Source organism: Natator depressus, chromosome 3, assembly GCF_965152275.1.
Source record: "Natator depressus isolate rNatDep1 chromosome 3, rNatDep2.hap1, whole genome shotgun sequence".
Lineage (NCBI taxonomy): Eukaryota > Metazoa > Chordata > Testudines > Cheloniidae > Natator > Natator depressus.
In genome coordinates, this window is record NC_134236.1 from 208,633,027 (window position 1) to 208,648,837 (window position 15,811).

The 15,811-nt window shown below is 48.1% G+C and overlaps 1 protein-coding gene across 2 annotated transcripts in view; it reads right to left on the reverse strand.

Annotated features, from left to right (window-relative positions):
• The window catches only part of ACSS1 (acyl-CoA synthetase short chain family member 1), a 78,154-nt gene extending 62,979 nt beyond the window's left edge, over positions 1-15,175 (reverse strand). For both annotated transcript variants that reach the window (XM_074949842.1, XM_074949841.1), the window contains exons 1-2: positions 15,139-15,175; positions 3,665-3,761 (exon numbers count right to left, since the gene is read on the reverse strand). The gene's annotated coding sequence lies outside the window, so the exon portion shown is untranslated. The remainder of the gene's footprint in view (positions 1-3,664; positions 3,762-15,138) is intronic.
• Positions 15,176-15,811: the final 636 nt, after the last annotated feature.

Here is a 15,811-nt window from a genome sequence, read left to right on the forward strand (position 1 = left end):
CAACCTTCTGCTGGTGGCATCCGACTCAGATAGTGAAAATGAACATAGGTCAGTCCACACTGCTTTGGATTGTAATCAAGCAGAACCCGTCATCAGCAAGGACGCATGTCCCCTGTAATGGTGGTTGAAGCATGAAGGGACATATGAATCTTTAGCGCATCTGGTACGTAAATATCTTGCAACGCTGGCTACAACAGTGCCATGAGAACGCCTGTTCTCATTTTCAGGTGACTTTCAGAAGCAAGCAGCATTATCTCCTTCAAATGTAAACAAACTTGTTTGTCTGAGTGACTGGCTGAACAAGAAGTAGGACTAAAATCTTACATTGTTTTATTACAGGCTGGTAAGCCTAACTTCAGTACCAAGCAAATTGGTTAAAACTATAGTAAAGAACAGAATTATCAGACACATAGAGAAATGCCATTTGTTGGGGGAAGAGTCAACATGGTTTTTGTAAAGGGAAATCATGCCTCACCAATCTACTAGAATTCTTTGATGGGGTCAACAAGCATTTGGACAAGGGTGATGCAGTGGATATTGTGTACTCGAACTTTCAGAAAGCCTTTGACAAGGTCCCTCACCAAAGGCTCTTCAGCAAAGTAAGCTGTCATGGGGTAAAAGGGAAGGTCCCCTCATGGATCAGTAACTGGTTAAAAGATAGGGAACAGAGGGTAGGAAGAAATGGTCAGTCTTCAGAATGGAGAGAGGCAAATAGTGGTGTCCCCAGGAGTCTGTACTGGGACCAGTACTGTTCAACATATTCATAAATGGTCTGGAAAAAGGGGTAAACAGTGAGGTGGCAAAATTTGCAGATGATACAAAACTACTCAAGATAGTTAAGTCCAAAGCAAACTGTGAAGAGATAAAAAGGGGTCTCACAAAACTGGGTGACTGCGCAACAAAATGGCAGATGAAATTCAATACTGATAAATGCAAAGTAATGCACGTTGGAAAACATAATCCCAACTATACATATAAAATGATGGGGTCTAAGTTAGCTGTTACCACTCAAGAAAGAGATCTTGGAGTCACTGTGGATAGTTCTCTGAAGACATCCTCTCAGTGTGCAGCAGCAGTCTAAAAAGCTAACAGACTAGTGGGAATCATTAGGAAAGGGACAGATAAGAAGACAGAAAATATCAAATTCCCTCTATATAAATCCATGGTACACCCACAGCTTGAATAATGCGTGCAGATCTGGTCGCCTCATCTCAAAAAAGATATATTGGAATTGGAACAGGTACAGAAAAGCGCAACAAAAATGACTGGGGATATGGAACAGCTTCCATATGAGGAGAGATTAATAAGACTGGGATTTTTCATCTTGGAAAAGAGATGACTAAGGGGGGATATGATAGAGGTCTATAAAATCATGACTGGTGTGGAGAAAGTAAATAAAGTGTTATTTACTCCTTCTCATAACACAAGAACTAGGGATCACCAAATTAAATCAATATACAGCAGGTTTAAAACCAACAGAAGGAAGTATTTCTTCACACAATGCACAGTCAACCTGTGGAACTCTTTGCCAGAAGATGTTGTGAAGGCCAAGACTATAACAGGGTTCAAAAATAACTCAATAAGTTAATGGAGGATAGGTCTATCAATGGCTATAGCTAGCATGGGCAAGGATGCAAAACCATGCTCTACAAAGTGTCCCTCGCCTCTGTTTGCCAGAAGCTGGGAATGGGCGACAGGGAATGGATCACTTGATGATTACCTGTTCTGTTCATTCCCGCTGAAGCACCTGGCATTGGTCATTGTCAGAAAACAGGATACTGAGCTATCCTATGCCACCCAAAGAACCTCCCCACTCTGGGAGATTACCTGTCACAAGGCAGGGTGAGGTCTCCCTGGGTTCTGACATTAGAATGGCATAAAGGGATGGAACATGGCCCAGAATCAAGGCCGATGTGTCTAGCAAAGATCAGTCAAGGTTTCCTTAACATATCGTCCTTGTGCTACAGTTAATCACTACTCATATCAGAAAGATGATAATGCACCTGTTCAACTGATCGTTTAGTAATTCCATGATCCAAACTAATCTACTTCTTCAGCAATTTTATAGATGCTATAACTGCCTCATTATGATTATTGTTGAACAGCACTATAATTCTCCATTGCCATAAAATGTATTCAGTTGCAAGTCTTGTTTTTTCTACTAACCAGGTCACACACTTGAACCAGCCCTCTTTTAAAGCAACACTAACAAATCCTGAAGTTAAGAAAGACTATAGGAACCTACAGGTGTTCAAATAAATTCAAGGAATCTCAATCATCCATACCTTGTAAAGAATATTCTGTAGACATACAGGTCAGATTTCAGCACACACTATGTGCCCTACACACTACTCAAGTGGACAAGCAAACTTAAAGCTGCCTTGAGTGGGTTGCTGAGGATTGCCCAAAGGTGGGGAAATCCTTAGCTGTCATAGAGACAGTGTAGCCCCTACCCCTCCCCACATATAGGGTCATGCCAGCCATGAGAAGGGTTGGTGTAGACAGGGAGCTGCACCCAACTGGGTGTGCCTTGAGTGCAGCTGACGATTCAGCCCACGACTCCATTTTGAATACACAAACAGCTCAATATTGTTTTGCATATTTAGATAACCAACACATTTGCTACTGTTCTGAAAAATTACATGTAAAATTCAAAGTTTGCCATCAGTGAAGAAGATTGCTTTTCTTCCCTGTCATTATTATCCACAGTACAACTGTGCTGGAAAAACTGGAAAATAAAAACTCTCTGTAACAGTGGGTTAGCATCATTAGTCCGATTCTAAAATGGGGAAAGTGAAGCACAGCAAGGCTTAGGGAATAAAACCAATTTTCCCAGCTCCCAACCTGGTGTGGTCGATATCATCTCAGTTTCCCATGACAGAAGTGGGTAATCTGACAGCATCTCCACATTTTAATTGACTGAAAGCCTCCACTTCTAGTACTGTTCATGTTAGAAGGGTACTTAGAGTGCCCAAGTTTTGCATTCTTCCCACGAGTCCCAGCTTTTTCTAAAGGGCAAAAAGGAAAATTGACAGATTTGAAAATAAGCCGGATAAAACAGAAAAGCTGGGCCTTTCAGTCCTGAAAGTTTCCACTCAGACTATGGGCAGTTCTAACTAAAAATGTAACAGAAACTTAGAGCCAGATTCTCATCTGGTGTAAACTGGCAGAGTTCCTCTGATAGCAACGAGGCTATGCTTGTTTATACCAGCCGAGGAGCTTGCCCTTAATATTCATGTTAAAATATGTTCATTCGTGGGTGTGTGAAAGCAGAGAACCTCGCCCATCCCCATGCAAAAGAGAAATAATCGCCTTCCAGGACCCAGAGTGCAAAGGAAAGGGGGCATATAGTTCTGTCCAGAGCTCTGACAAGCCCCAGACAGGGCCTCATTTCTGGACAGGGCCCTGGCTCCACTTCCCATGCAACAGAATGACTGAAGAAAACATATGCCACACCTGTTGAATGTACGATAATACATCCAGATACCAGTACTCCTGCAGTGTGTCCATTCCCATCCCTAACACTACTCTGCTTCTAGAGGAGGCAGAAGATTTAATATAGATATAATAATATTTCAATGCAACCGCTCTTTAACTAGCCAGTAAAACTGCCATAATGGTATGCAAGACCCATTTTACAGCAATCTGAGAGAATGTGCCATACCTGTATGTGATTCTCACTTCAGTGCCAGGCTCATCTTTCTCCCAGATCAAAGCCACTCTGTCTGGAGACCGATGGACATGTTGGTCTAAGCAGTTTACTGTATGAAAAGAAACATTTAAGAACGCATTTTATTTGTTTTGTATTAAAGTCAAAGATGTTTGCAATTTGGCTAACTTAGCTCCCTGGTCATACATGCATGCAAATAAATATGAGGTGAAATGTCAGAAGTTAGCTAAATAGACATGCAATCATCTACATTATTTGGAAAGTTTTTATTTAAGCCATTCACAGTGATGCACTGGACGCAATATTTCCATTTGATCAGTAAACAGCCTTACAGAAGGGCACCCACATGAGAATCCTTGAGCCAGATCCTTGGCTGGTTTAGATCAGTATAGCTGCACTGATTTCAAAGGAGCTATGCCAACATACACCTGCTGAGGTTCTGGCCTGCTGTGTATGCAAACAGAAGAACCGAAATTGCCTGGTGCCACTATTGTCTTTTTTGCCCCAGAGAAGAGTGTTTTATTGGACAGCATCTTCACGCTCTAACTGACCAAGAGACCCCACTTCTGGTATAAGGCTCCTGATTACATTGAATGTGAAAGGAAAGTCCCTGTTTCATGGTGATGTGGTTCTTTAGCCAACCTTGCTACTGATTTTCTACTAATTTTACCATATGGCTCACAAGGACTTACAATTCTCAGTGGCAGGGCTGCTAGCTGTACCTTAAAAATCATCTGCACTTTTGGCGTATCTAAAAATTATGCAAGTGATTATTCAACTCCACTGCTTTTGGTGTCTCACATGACGTAGCCCTTTAATACACCCAGCCTGCCTTTGAAAAACAATCCAAATGTTTGTATGCCCTCTAATTCAGCAACATAGGCTCAAAGAGTTGGATACTTTTCATATTTTCTGCTGCTATGCCCCAGCCACACTCATAGAGAGCTGATTTTGTTTGTATAAAGACCAACGCTTAAAATTACTTTCAAACTTTTATAAACATTATCTAATAAGTTATATGGCCGTGGGAAATGGCTGGGTCCCTTCACTGTGCATTTCCTGACTTTTCAACATTTGAGAGTTTTTTAGATGTTTACAATTTTTTCTAGAGAAATTATAATATTGGGGGGGGGAGGGTGAATGAGCTAGAGACTATTAAAACACTGTCAACCTTAACTCTTTTTTAAACTAAATTATTTCTATAGCAATGTATTTAGATCAGTACCTATTAGGAGGTATGAGAATACAACGTTATTTCTATTTTGTGTACTTTCATTATTTATTACTTCATCATTTCAAATCTCTAGCTATATAGCAGGCAAAATGGGTTAGGTTTTTCCAAGACATTAAAGGACACCCTGTAATGAAGTAGTTGCTACCCATATTAACCATCATATGATACGTTAGATATTAACAAGAAATCTAAACTAAAAGTTAATGATCTAATTAAATGGTTTTAAATGCATTTACTTTACTCCAACGGGTCATTAGTAAAGCAATCATATATAAATAGTTTTTTGAAAACAGTAACTTATAAAACCAGCTGATGAAGAATATCTAGTAATGTTAATATCTGTGGGGTAAACAAATGGTTTTCTAAAGTTACAACTCCAATGTAAATTAAGCATTCTGGTATCCCCATTTGTTTGGGGGGGAAGGGCAAGGGATTTTTTTGCTATTGTTTTAAAGAGATGAGCTGCAGTTCCTGGGCCTGATTCTGCTCTCCCATCAGCTTAATGTTCCAATATTCTTCTGTATTTGCACTGCTGTAACAGAACTGGCCTCTATACATTTTACATACAGTAAGTGCAATTCCCAGTAAAGTCAGGAAATTTGTACCACTGTATCCAAATTTCAAGAAAACAATTTAACTCTTAATATAGCCTTCCAACTCAGAAGTAACCACCGGGAGGACTTGGTTGTAAAAATGCATTAACACAAAAGTAAAAGAAAGTAACATATGCCATCATAATACTGTACACTGTCTACGGTGGTCAGTACTAAGGCTATAAGAATTGCAGGCTGTGATTTTGGAAATCACAACTTTCAACACTCACCACAACTTTCAGTACTTGCCAAAACTTTTTATAATTGCCACAAATTTGAGTGGCATTGCGACCCCATGTGCCAGGTTGCAATACCATTGCACTCACAGGGTCACAATACCACTCATTCAAATTTAGCAAAGAGGCAGCAGGGCCGAATTTGAGTGAGTGGTATTGCGACCTGGAGATGGAGTAACAAAGGCACCACTCATCCTTCCAGCATGAGCTGGTGGGGGCAGTGGCAGAAGCTGATGAGGAGGACCTGCACTGGTCAGGGACTCACCCCACTTGCTGCCCCATCTCCATGTATTGCCACCGGCACTCATCCCTGCTGGTGCTGGCCTCACACTTTGTCCAGGTGCAGTTCTGAGCAGGAGCAGCTCCTGCGTGACCTCAAGAACTTTGTGTTCCATGGCTGCTTGGCCACACCTGGGGAGGGGCTCAGAGAGCCCCCAGTGAGTGTGGCTGGGCAAAGACTGGGGCTTGTGCATTCCACAGGGCTGGGACAAGGGAGCCCTGGTGATGCTTGTCCCGCACAAGGCCTCCATGGGTCTCGGGGCTGGCTCAAGGGCTTGCCCTGCCCTGCATATTGGAGGAATGGGGGGTGGGTTTCCAGCCCCTGTTGAAGGGTAAAGGACTCTACTGCCAACTCCACATCTAGTCAATTACAAAACAAGGGTTTAGGTCTGTACCCGCCATGTCTCTGCCCAGAGGGAAGCTATATCTCTGTCCTGAAGGCCCCCTTGCCCTGCAACACCTTCACACCTCCATTTTGAGGGCACCTCTACACTAGGGTGACCAGATGTCCCGGTTTTATTGTGGAAAGTCCCGATTTTGGGGTCTCTTTCTTATATAGGCTCCTATTACCACCCACTCCCTGTCCCGATTTTTCACACTTGTTGTCTGGTCACCCTACTCTACACACACCTGCACCTGCCTGTCAGGAGAGAGGCGCAGCTTTGCCAAATTTGAGTGGTGCCGGTTCACAGCACCACTCACTCAAATCAGTGTGTTTTGGGTTTTTTATGGTATTTAACTGACTGCACCAAAGCCGCAAATGTAACAAACAGTGGACAAAACTTTTGAACCAAAGAAATCTCAACTTATCTTCTTATGCGCTAACTTTCTTATGGCCTTACTCGCTATACACCAGGGATGCTGTAGACAAGTGGTTCTCAACCAGGGGTCCAAGACCTCCTGGGGGGCCACAAGCAGGTTTCAGGGGGGCCGCCAAGCATGGCTGGCATCAGACTTGCTAGGGCCCAGGGCAGAAAGCCAAAGCCCCAGCGCATGGCTTTCTGACACTAAACTGGGAGGAGAGGTAGATACCCTGGAGGGTAGAGATAGGATACAGAGGGCCCTAGACAAATTAGAGGATTGGGCCAAAAGAAATCTGATAAGGTTCAACAAGGACAAGTGCAGAGTCCTGCACTTAGGATGGAAGAATCCCATGCACCGCTACAGACTAGGGACCGAATGGCTCGGCAGCAGTTCTGCAGAAAAGGACCTAGGGGTTACAGTGGACAAGAAACTGGATACGAGTCAACAGTGTGCCCTTGTTGCAAAGAAGGCCAATGGCACTTTGGGATGTATATGTAGGGGCATTGCCAGCAGATCGAGGGACGTGATCGTTCCCCTCTATTCGACATTGGTGAGGCCTTATCTGGAGTACTCTGTCCAGTTTTGGGCCCCACACTACAAGAAGGATGTGGAAAAATTGGAAAGAGTCCAGCGGACGGCAACAAAAATTATTAGGGGACTGGAACACATGACTTATGAGGAGAGGCTGAGGGAACTGGGATTGTTTAGTCTGCGGAAGAGAAGAATGAGGGGGGATTTGATAGCTGCTTTCAACTACCTGTAAGGGAGTTCCAAAGAGGATGGATCTAGACTGTTCTCAGTGGTAGCAAATGACAGAACAAGGAGTAATGGTCTCAAGTTGCAGTGGGGGAGGTTTAGGTTGGATATTAGGAAAAACTTTTTCACTAGGAGGGTGGTGAAACACTGGAATGCGTTACCTAGGGAGGTGGTGGAATCTCCTTCCTTTGAGATTTTTAAGCTCAGGCTTGACAAAGCCCTGGCTGGGATGATTTAGTTGGGGATTGGTCCTGCTTTGAGCAGGGTGTTGGACTAGATGACCTCCTGAGGTCCTTTCCAACCCTGATATTCTATGATTCTATGGGACTGCAGCCAGGGCCCACGAGCCCTACCACCAGGGGCTGAAGCTGAAACCTGAGCAACTTAGCTTTGTGGTGCCCCCTGTGGCGTGGGGCCTCGGGGAATTGCCCTCCTTGCTACCCCCTAGCGGCAGCCCTGGCTTTTATATGCAGAAAAGAGTTGCTGTGGCACAGCTGGGCTGTGGAGTTTTTATAGCATGTTGAGGGGGCCTCAGAAAGAAAAAGACTGAGAACCCCTGCTGTAAACATTCAATTCCCAAGTTCATTCCCTGCTCCACCATAGACTTCCTGTATGACCTTGGGCAAGTCACTTAGCTTCACTGTGCCTCAGCTCCCCGTCTGAAAGATGGGGATGATAGTACTTCCCTCCCTCAAAGGCAGGTTGTGAGAATACATACATCAAAAGATTCTGAGGTGCTTTGAGATCTACTGAAGAAAAGCACTATATAAGAGCTAGGTATGATAATTATTAATTATTATTTACACACAGTTAAGCCTGCTGTGAAAAAGCACTGTGAATCTAAACTTGGCTCAGAGATCATTCACCATTTATTAGAGTACAGAGAATTCTTTTTATAAACTCTTCTAGAAGTGAGCCAAAAATCTGCAAGCATGCAGAGGGGGAGGGGACAGGACTAGAAGGGAAGTGAAGGGACAGGGACCTGTGGGAATCGCTGCCCCCAAGTCTATGCATTGTGCTCAGGTACCTTGCAGCTCCCATTCACGTGCAGCTATGGAGCACGGCAACACCAGAAGGTCATGCTGACATTGACTCACTGCCCCAGCAACATTTTGCCTCACAGATGGAGGTAATGGATTACTCAGTGGGAGTTACTGATGCCTGAGGGTATATCTACACTGCAGTTAGACACCAGCCGCTGGCCTGTGCCAGCTGACTCAGGCTCCAGGGTTAAGGCTACGGGGCTGTTTAACTGCAATGTAGACTTCCAAGCTTGGGCTGGAGCCCAGGCTCTAAGACACTGCAGGGTGGGAGGGTCCCAGAGCTTGGACTGCAGCCGGAGCCTGGAAATCGACACTACAAGTGAACAGCCCCGCAGCCTGAGCTGGGGGGACTTTAATTGCAGTGTAGACATACCCTCAGACTCCAGCTGACCAAAGCATGCTCTGAAGTGCTTTGCTGAATAGGAATGGACTGATGAACTGGGGTCTACTGGCATTAATTCCTGACTGGTTTTACATGCGGATCACGCACTGTTATTGGGGAGACAACATCCCACATGTGACTTTCCCCCTGGCCAGCGTCTCATTGCAGTTTTCTCTGTCAAATTTGCTCCCCTCTGCACTATGCAACAGGACTAGGGAGGGAGCATACGGACAGCTACTTTTATGCTGAAAGTATCCGTTGGAGCTCGGCCACCTCAGGTATACAATGTTTTGTCAGAAGTTATATTGAATTTCAAGAAAAATATGTAGCTTATGCTACACACCTAAATCACATACTTCTAATCAATCCCATTACAAGGTCTCACCTGGAAGGAAGGCAAGGATCTATCCATTTCTCAGTAGACCAAATGTATTTGAACGCAGAGGTATAGGTTGACTATTTAACTTGTCTTTTAGGAGCATTCTGGAATAGTCAGTGCAGGAAGTATCACAACACCATTATCTGAATAGCTATAATAGTGTGCAAAAAGAAAAGGAGTACTTGTGGCACCTTAGAGACTAACCAATTTATTTGAGCATAAGCTTTCGTGAGCTACAGCTCACTTCATCGGATGCAAGTAGCTTATGCTCAAATAAATTGGTTAGTCTCTAAGGTGCCACAAGTACTCCTTTTCTTTTTGCGAATACAGACTAACACGGCTGCTACTCTGAAACCTATAAGACTGTGTTTAGTGATGTCATTCTACACAGCTTGCCCAGGTGTCTATGCTGTACCTGGGAGGTATGATTCCCAGCAGAGGTAAACAGACTCACGCTAGCTCAGCTCAAGCTAGTGCAGTAAAAACAGCAGTGCGGACATTGCAGCCTGGGCTAGCTGCCAGAGTCCAAGCCTGCCTGACCCCTGGGGTGCGCACTCGGGATGCTAGCATGAGCTGTCCCCAGTGAGTGCTGCCACGTCCACGCTTCCATTTTTTAGCACGCTAGCTCGAGCTGAGCTAGTGCAAGTCTGTCTGCCTGAACTGGGAATCTCACTTCCCAGCTGCAGTGGAGACATATCCTAAAGGACCCTTGAGTAGGTCAGCCATTTCTGGGGTCCGGGGGGCCATAAGCAGGTTTCAGGGGGGCCACCAAGCATGGCAGGCATTAGACTCTCTAGGGCCCAGGGCAGAAAGCCAAAGCCCCACTGCAAGGGACTGCACGACCCTGAGCCCCACCACTCCAGGCTGAAGCTGAAGCCTGAGCAACTGAGCTTTGCAGTGCCCCCTGTGATGTGGGGCCCGAGCACCTGCCCTACTTCCTACCCCCTAACATCGGCCCTGGCTTTTCTATGCAGAAAAGCAGTTGTTATGACACAGGTGGGCCGTGGAGTTTTTATTGCATATTTCGGGGGCCTCAGAAGGAAAAAGGTTGAGAACCCCTGCCTTACCCCATCCCTGCCAGCACGGGGCTGTACCTTATGGCACAGTCTTCTAGTGCTTTTTCCAGCTCTGTTTTAAACCTCTCAAGTGATGGGGTTCTACTAATTCCACTGCAAAACCATTCAGTGATATTCAGCCTACATTTTCCTATTATTTCACACACTGATTCTAGCATATATCCCAATGTACCACCCTGCACAAACCTCTTCATTCTTTACTACAGGGAGAGGAAGAGAAAGAGAAAAAATGCTAACAACAAACAGGCAAGGAATAGTTTAGTGTTTTTCTTAGATTACTATTATCACTTGTATTTGCTTTTAACACAGAAACCCAGATTGTTCAGAAAAGCAATACCTGCAGAATCCTGAATGGTTTGCATCCATGATTTTCTAATTTTTCTGGTGTACAAAAATCCTTTCTGATTTTATATATCTGAGGGCATCTGAATGCTATCTTTTGTAAAAATCTGTGGAATAAAGCTATATGTCAAGGTCTTAAAGACCACCTTTCTCTAAGGCCAGCATCACTTTGAAACACAATGTCAGACTGTTCTATAACAGAAGCTGTGAATGGTTCCCTCCAAATGACTACTGCTATTTCTGCTAGGTCATCTGCCTATCACCTGACAGTTGGAACCACACCATAGTACATATCTGAGAATAAATAAAAAGCCTAAAGAGTAGAGTGAATGAACATGCTCTGTGACCTTGCAGCAAAACATACAGAGCATGAAGTACAGACATCTAAAGAAATAATCACTTTCCTATGGTTAGATTGTGAAACTCTTACTCCACGAGTGGTGCCACTACAGTCAACGGGACTACTTGTGGAGTAAGGTGCTTCTGACTGGTCATGCATAAGGGGGTCACTAGTTATTAAAATGTCAGGGTCTGCAGGACGATGCCAGGATAGCATACTTGTCCCTTACATGGGCAGTTTTTTGCTTTTCACTCACTGGTGCACAGAACAGTCATGACAAAGTATTTTCTTTTAAAAATGTTAAAGATGGGTGAAGAGACCAACAATCAGCATCTCAATGGAAACAGAAAACAGAGTGATGATGCTTACATTCTTTATCACTTTTTCATTTTTCTCAAGAAATTAATAATATTTTACATGAGTAACAGGATGTCCTTGTGCGGATATTGCAGAGCCCTTTACATCACCAAAGTGCAGCCATCTCTGGGATGGACAGCAATGAACTAGCATGAGCACGCTACACAACAATCATCAGAAGAGCAATTATGGTCAAGAATATCATGGCAAACTGTACACTTACGACAAGTGATATAGTATCCCTTAATGTCACTGTACCTGTAAAATATACAGTGAATCTGTATGTACCCACCCAACAACAGCTCTCTTATAATGGTCTCAAAAGGACTTTAGTATCTTTTTAAGAACAGTTTTCCTTAATTAGAAAACAACATAGATATGACATCTAAGGTTTTATTTCTAAAGGTGTGTGACCAGATAGTAAAACATCACCTCAATAATGCCTATACAAGAGATGGCAGAGGTAAAGCCGCTCAGACAGCCTTAACTTCGCCACTTCTTGATTCTGAGTATTAACCTTAATAGTCTTATAGTGTTTTCTTAATTGAATTTCATAGTTGTTCGAGGAATAAAGTTAAAAAACAACAAAATTCCAAGATGTGCAACTATTTGCTCAGCAGCATTAGAATGCTCTGCTCAATAAATGCAAGCATGATCCCTGCACATTTATGTTAAGGACCTCTGTAAGACTGTAAGTGCCCTTCAGAGACCCTGCACAGAAGGCTGTGACAGGTCAGACAATGGCAGCGCTAGAAGTGAAGAAAAGAAATCTGTGTTTTCATGGTTCCAGTGGCCCAGTTCTACATGCTACTGGTATAGAGTGGCTGCAAAGGAACTCAGCTAACATAAATAAAACATCTGTGATAATACTTTTAAATGAAAATGGACAAACATTTTCATCTGTAAGTCTCAAAAGCAATTTGCATAGATGTAACCTTATATTATAGATGGAGCTACTGGAGCAAAGATTTTTACAAGTTCACAAAGCAAATTCGTGTCAGATCAGGATTTGACACAGGTATTTTGGCTATAGACGCCCAGGGCTATCCCAATACTACACAAATTTTCTGTCTCAATTTTTTTTAATTTGTCAAATATGCCTAATAATAAGCACTTTTTCCTGAAAGCTTTGCAAAATGCATTGGGGGGTTAAGCACATATGAGAAGCTCTGGTTGGCAGATGGACTGACCAAGGCACCAAAAAATTAAGTGATTTACCCAAGTTCACACACACGTTTTATAAAGTGAAACTTACTTTATTCACTGTGCACTTTAAAAGAGACCTACATTAACTATGCAGCTAAATTTGACACCCACACATGTGCTGCAGAGCCAGCCTGCACTATGAAAATTGGTCCGATGTGCCAAAAACAAAACAAAAGATGCGTCTGCAGCAGCAGTAGGAAGAGTGCCACCTACTTAATGACCACTACCTATTCCTCCAGCACCTGTTTTCTGCGCAGGTCTCTCAACCAAATACTAGCAACTTCACACCTGCTTAGCTCAAATTACACCCCAGCTGAGAGAACATCCCAAATAGCAAGGCCATTATAAACTATATCATTTCTAAGACATATAAAAGTAGATTAAAAACAGACACTTGAAGCGTCCCAGCCTGTCTCCCTCCTCACTAAGAGCAGGCGAAGTTTCCAGCATTTGTTTATGTGGCATGGGCTGGGCTTTGTGGTGAGACGACGCCTCCTTCTCCACCAATCAGCCCACCAGCATGAGCCCATCCCACGTGCTGCTTGTGAATGGATTAGTTGAAGAAAGAGAAGCAGGAGACACAGGCAAAATAATTAAGAACAAGCCCTAGAGGGTTGGCAGGAGACTTCTCAATGGGCCAGAGGTCATGCCAACTGGGAGTTAGAAAAAGGATATGTGGGTTCAGGGAAGCTAGAAGACTGGAGGGTATAGGACTTGGGTGGATGGACAGGAGGTTACGGGGACTTGGGAGGATATGGGATTTGGGGAAGACAGAGGTTTAAGGGTTTGGATTTCGAGGGATAATACAGAGGGACCAGGGGACTGAAAGTGCCTGGAGATGATATAGGGGGATTGATGCAGGGTTAAGGTGATGGCAGACTGATAAGAGAAAGTGGATGGGGAACTGATAGGATGGGAGTCTAGGGAAGAGTGGGGTGATGGGAGTTTGGAATTATATAGTGGATGGATGACATGGAGTTGGGAGGGTTGGGGACAGCAATGATGAAAATGGGAGATAACATTGGTCTGCAGGTGATGGAAGGATTATGAAGGGGTATGACCAAGAATTATAGGATGTTTGGGAGATAAGGGATGCAGGGAAGTTGGGGTAGTCTCTGGGGAGTGACAAGGAGTTGGAGGTGAAAAGGGATTGGGGAGAAGATGATTGGGGATAATGTGGGACTGGGGGAGAGGGTAGGGGACATCCGGGGGGGGGGATATAGAATGATGGGGCATTAGGGATGCTAAGGGGGTTGGAGATGCCCAGGAGTGGGGGGAGGGATGATGATTGGGGTTGAAAGAGGACGACGTTGGGGGGATTAGAAGACGATGTGGCTGGGGATGTCCAGAGGGAGTGAGGGTGCCCAGGGCAACTGTCTGTGAGCAGGGAGCCTAGGGAAGGATGGTGGGGAGCCTAGAAAGAGTCTTGGGGATGCTCTAGGGTCCAACAGAAGGTTGGGGGGTCCTGGGACTCCAGTAGGGAATGCCTAGGGGTGGTTGGGGGTCTGAGGATGCTGGGGGCGGAGGCTGGTGGGGGACAGATGAGAGTCTGGGGGGAGTCTGGGGGCCCGGGGAGAGGCTGGGGGGCAGGGTCCCAAGCCTGGGGCAGGCGGGGGGTCCTGGGGAGAAGCTGGGGGGGCCCGGGGGAGTCGGGAGTCCTGGGGCACGTGGGGAGCCCGAGAGGAGACTGGAGGGGCGGGGTCCCAAGCCCGAGAGGGCCCGGGGGGCACAAGAGGAGGCTGGGCGGTGAGGTCCCGGGGGGAGGCGGGGGCGGTCCGGGGGAGTCGGGAGTCCTGGGGGAGGTGGGGGGCCCCGAGAGGAGACTGGGGGGGCGGGGTCCCAAGCCCGAGAGGGCCCGGGGGGCACAAGAGGAGGCTGGGCGGTGAGGTCCCGGGGGGAGGCGGGGGCGGTCCGGGGGAGTCGGGAGTCCTGGGGCAGGTGGGGAGCCCGAGAGGAGACTGGAGGGGCGGGGTCCCAAGCCCGGGAGGGCCCGGGGGGCACAAGAGGAGGCTGGGCGGTGAGGTCCCGGGGGGAGGCGGGGGCGGTCCGGGGGAGTCGGGAGTCCTGGGGGAGGTGGGGGGCCCCGAGAGGAGACTGGGGGGCGGGGTCCCGGGCGCGGGGGGAGGCGGGGGCGGGGCCTGAGAGGAGGCTGGGGAGACGGGATCTCGGTCAGAGGCGGGGGGTGGCCCGAAAGGAGTCGGGGGACCCGGGGGGAGGCTGGGGGGCGGGGCCCCGGGCCCGGGGAGAGTCGGGGGGGTCCCGGGGGGAGGCTGGGGGGGGCCCGGGGGCAGGCGGGGGGCCCGGTCCCGGTCCCGGGGGCAGGCGGGAGGGGGGGGGCCCGGTCCCGGTCCCGGGGGCAGGCGGGAGGGGACTCGGAGGGGGGCCCGGGGGCAGGCGGGGGGCGGGCCCGGTCCCGGGGGCAGGCGGGGGGGGCCGCTCACCGGACACGTTGAGGCGGCCGCCGAGGAACCAGCGGCCCCGGCCGAGCGGGCCGTCGCAGGCCGTGTGGTACGGGAGGTCCCAGCGCAGCCCCTCCCGGGCCAGCGCCCCCCAGAAGGCGGCGGGCTCCCGGGCCGCCCGCTCCCGCAGCTCCCGGTAGCCCGCGGCCGGCAGGGCGGCGCCCGCCCGCTCCTGGGGCCCGCCGCCGGCCGGGCGCGCGGGGGGCTGCCGCGGGGGGGCGCCGCCCCGGCCCCACGGGCCCCGCCGGCTGAGGGCGACCCGCGCCCGGCCCCACGTCGCGACCGCTGCCATGGTCCTGTGCGCCGCCCGCCCCGCGAGCCTCGAGCCTCGAGCCCCGGGCCCCAGCCCCGCCCCCAGCGCCCGCCCCGCCCCGCGGAGCCCAACGGCGCCGCCTGCTGCCGCCGCGCGGCCGGGGGGTCACTGGGAGCGCCGCCCGTGGGCCCCCCCCAGCCGGGCACAGCCCCGCCCTGCCCCGCGCCCCCCTCAGCCCCTCCCCGCGCTCCCCGCCCCCTTAATCCCTCCCCCCGCCCTCAGCCCCTCCCTGCTCCCCTCCTGCCCCCCGCCCTCAGCCCCTCCCCGCCCCCTACCCCCTGCCCGTGCCCCCCACCCCTCCTGCCCCTCGCCCCCCTAATCCCTGCCCGCGCCCCCCGCCCT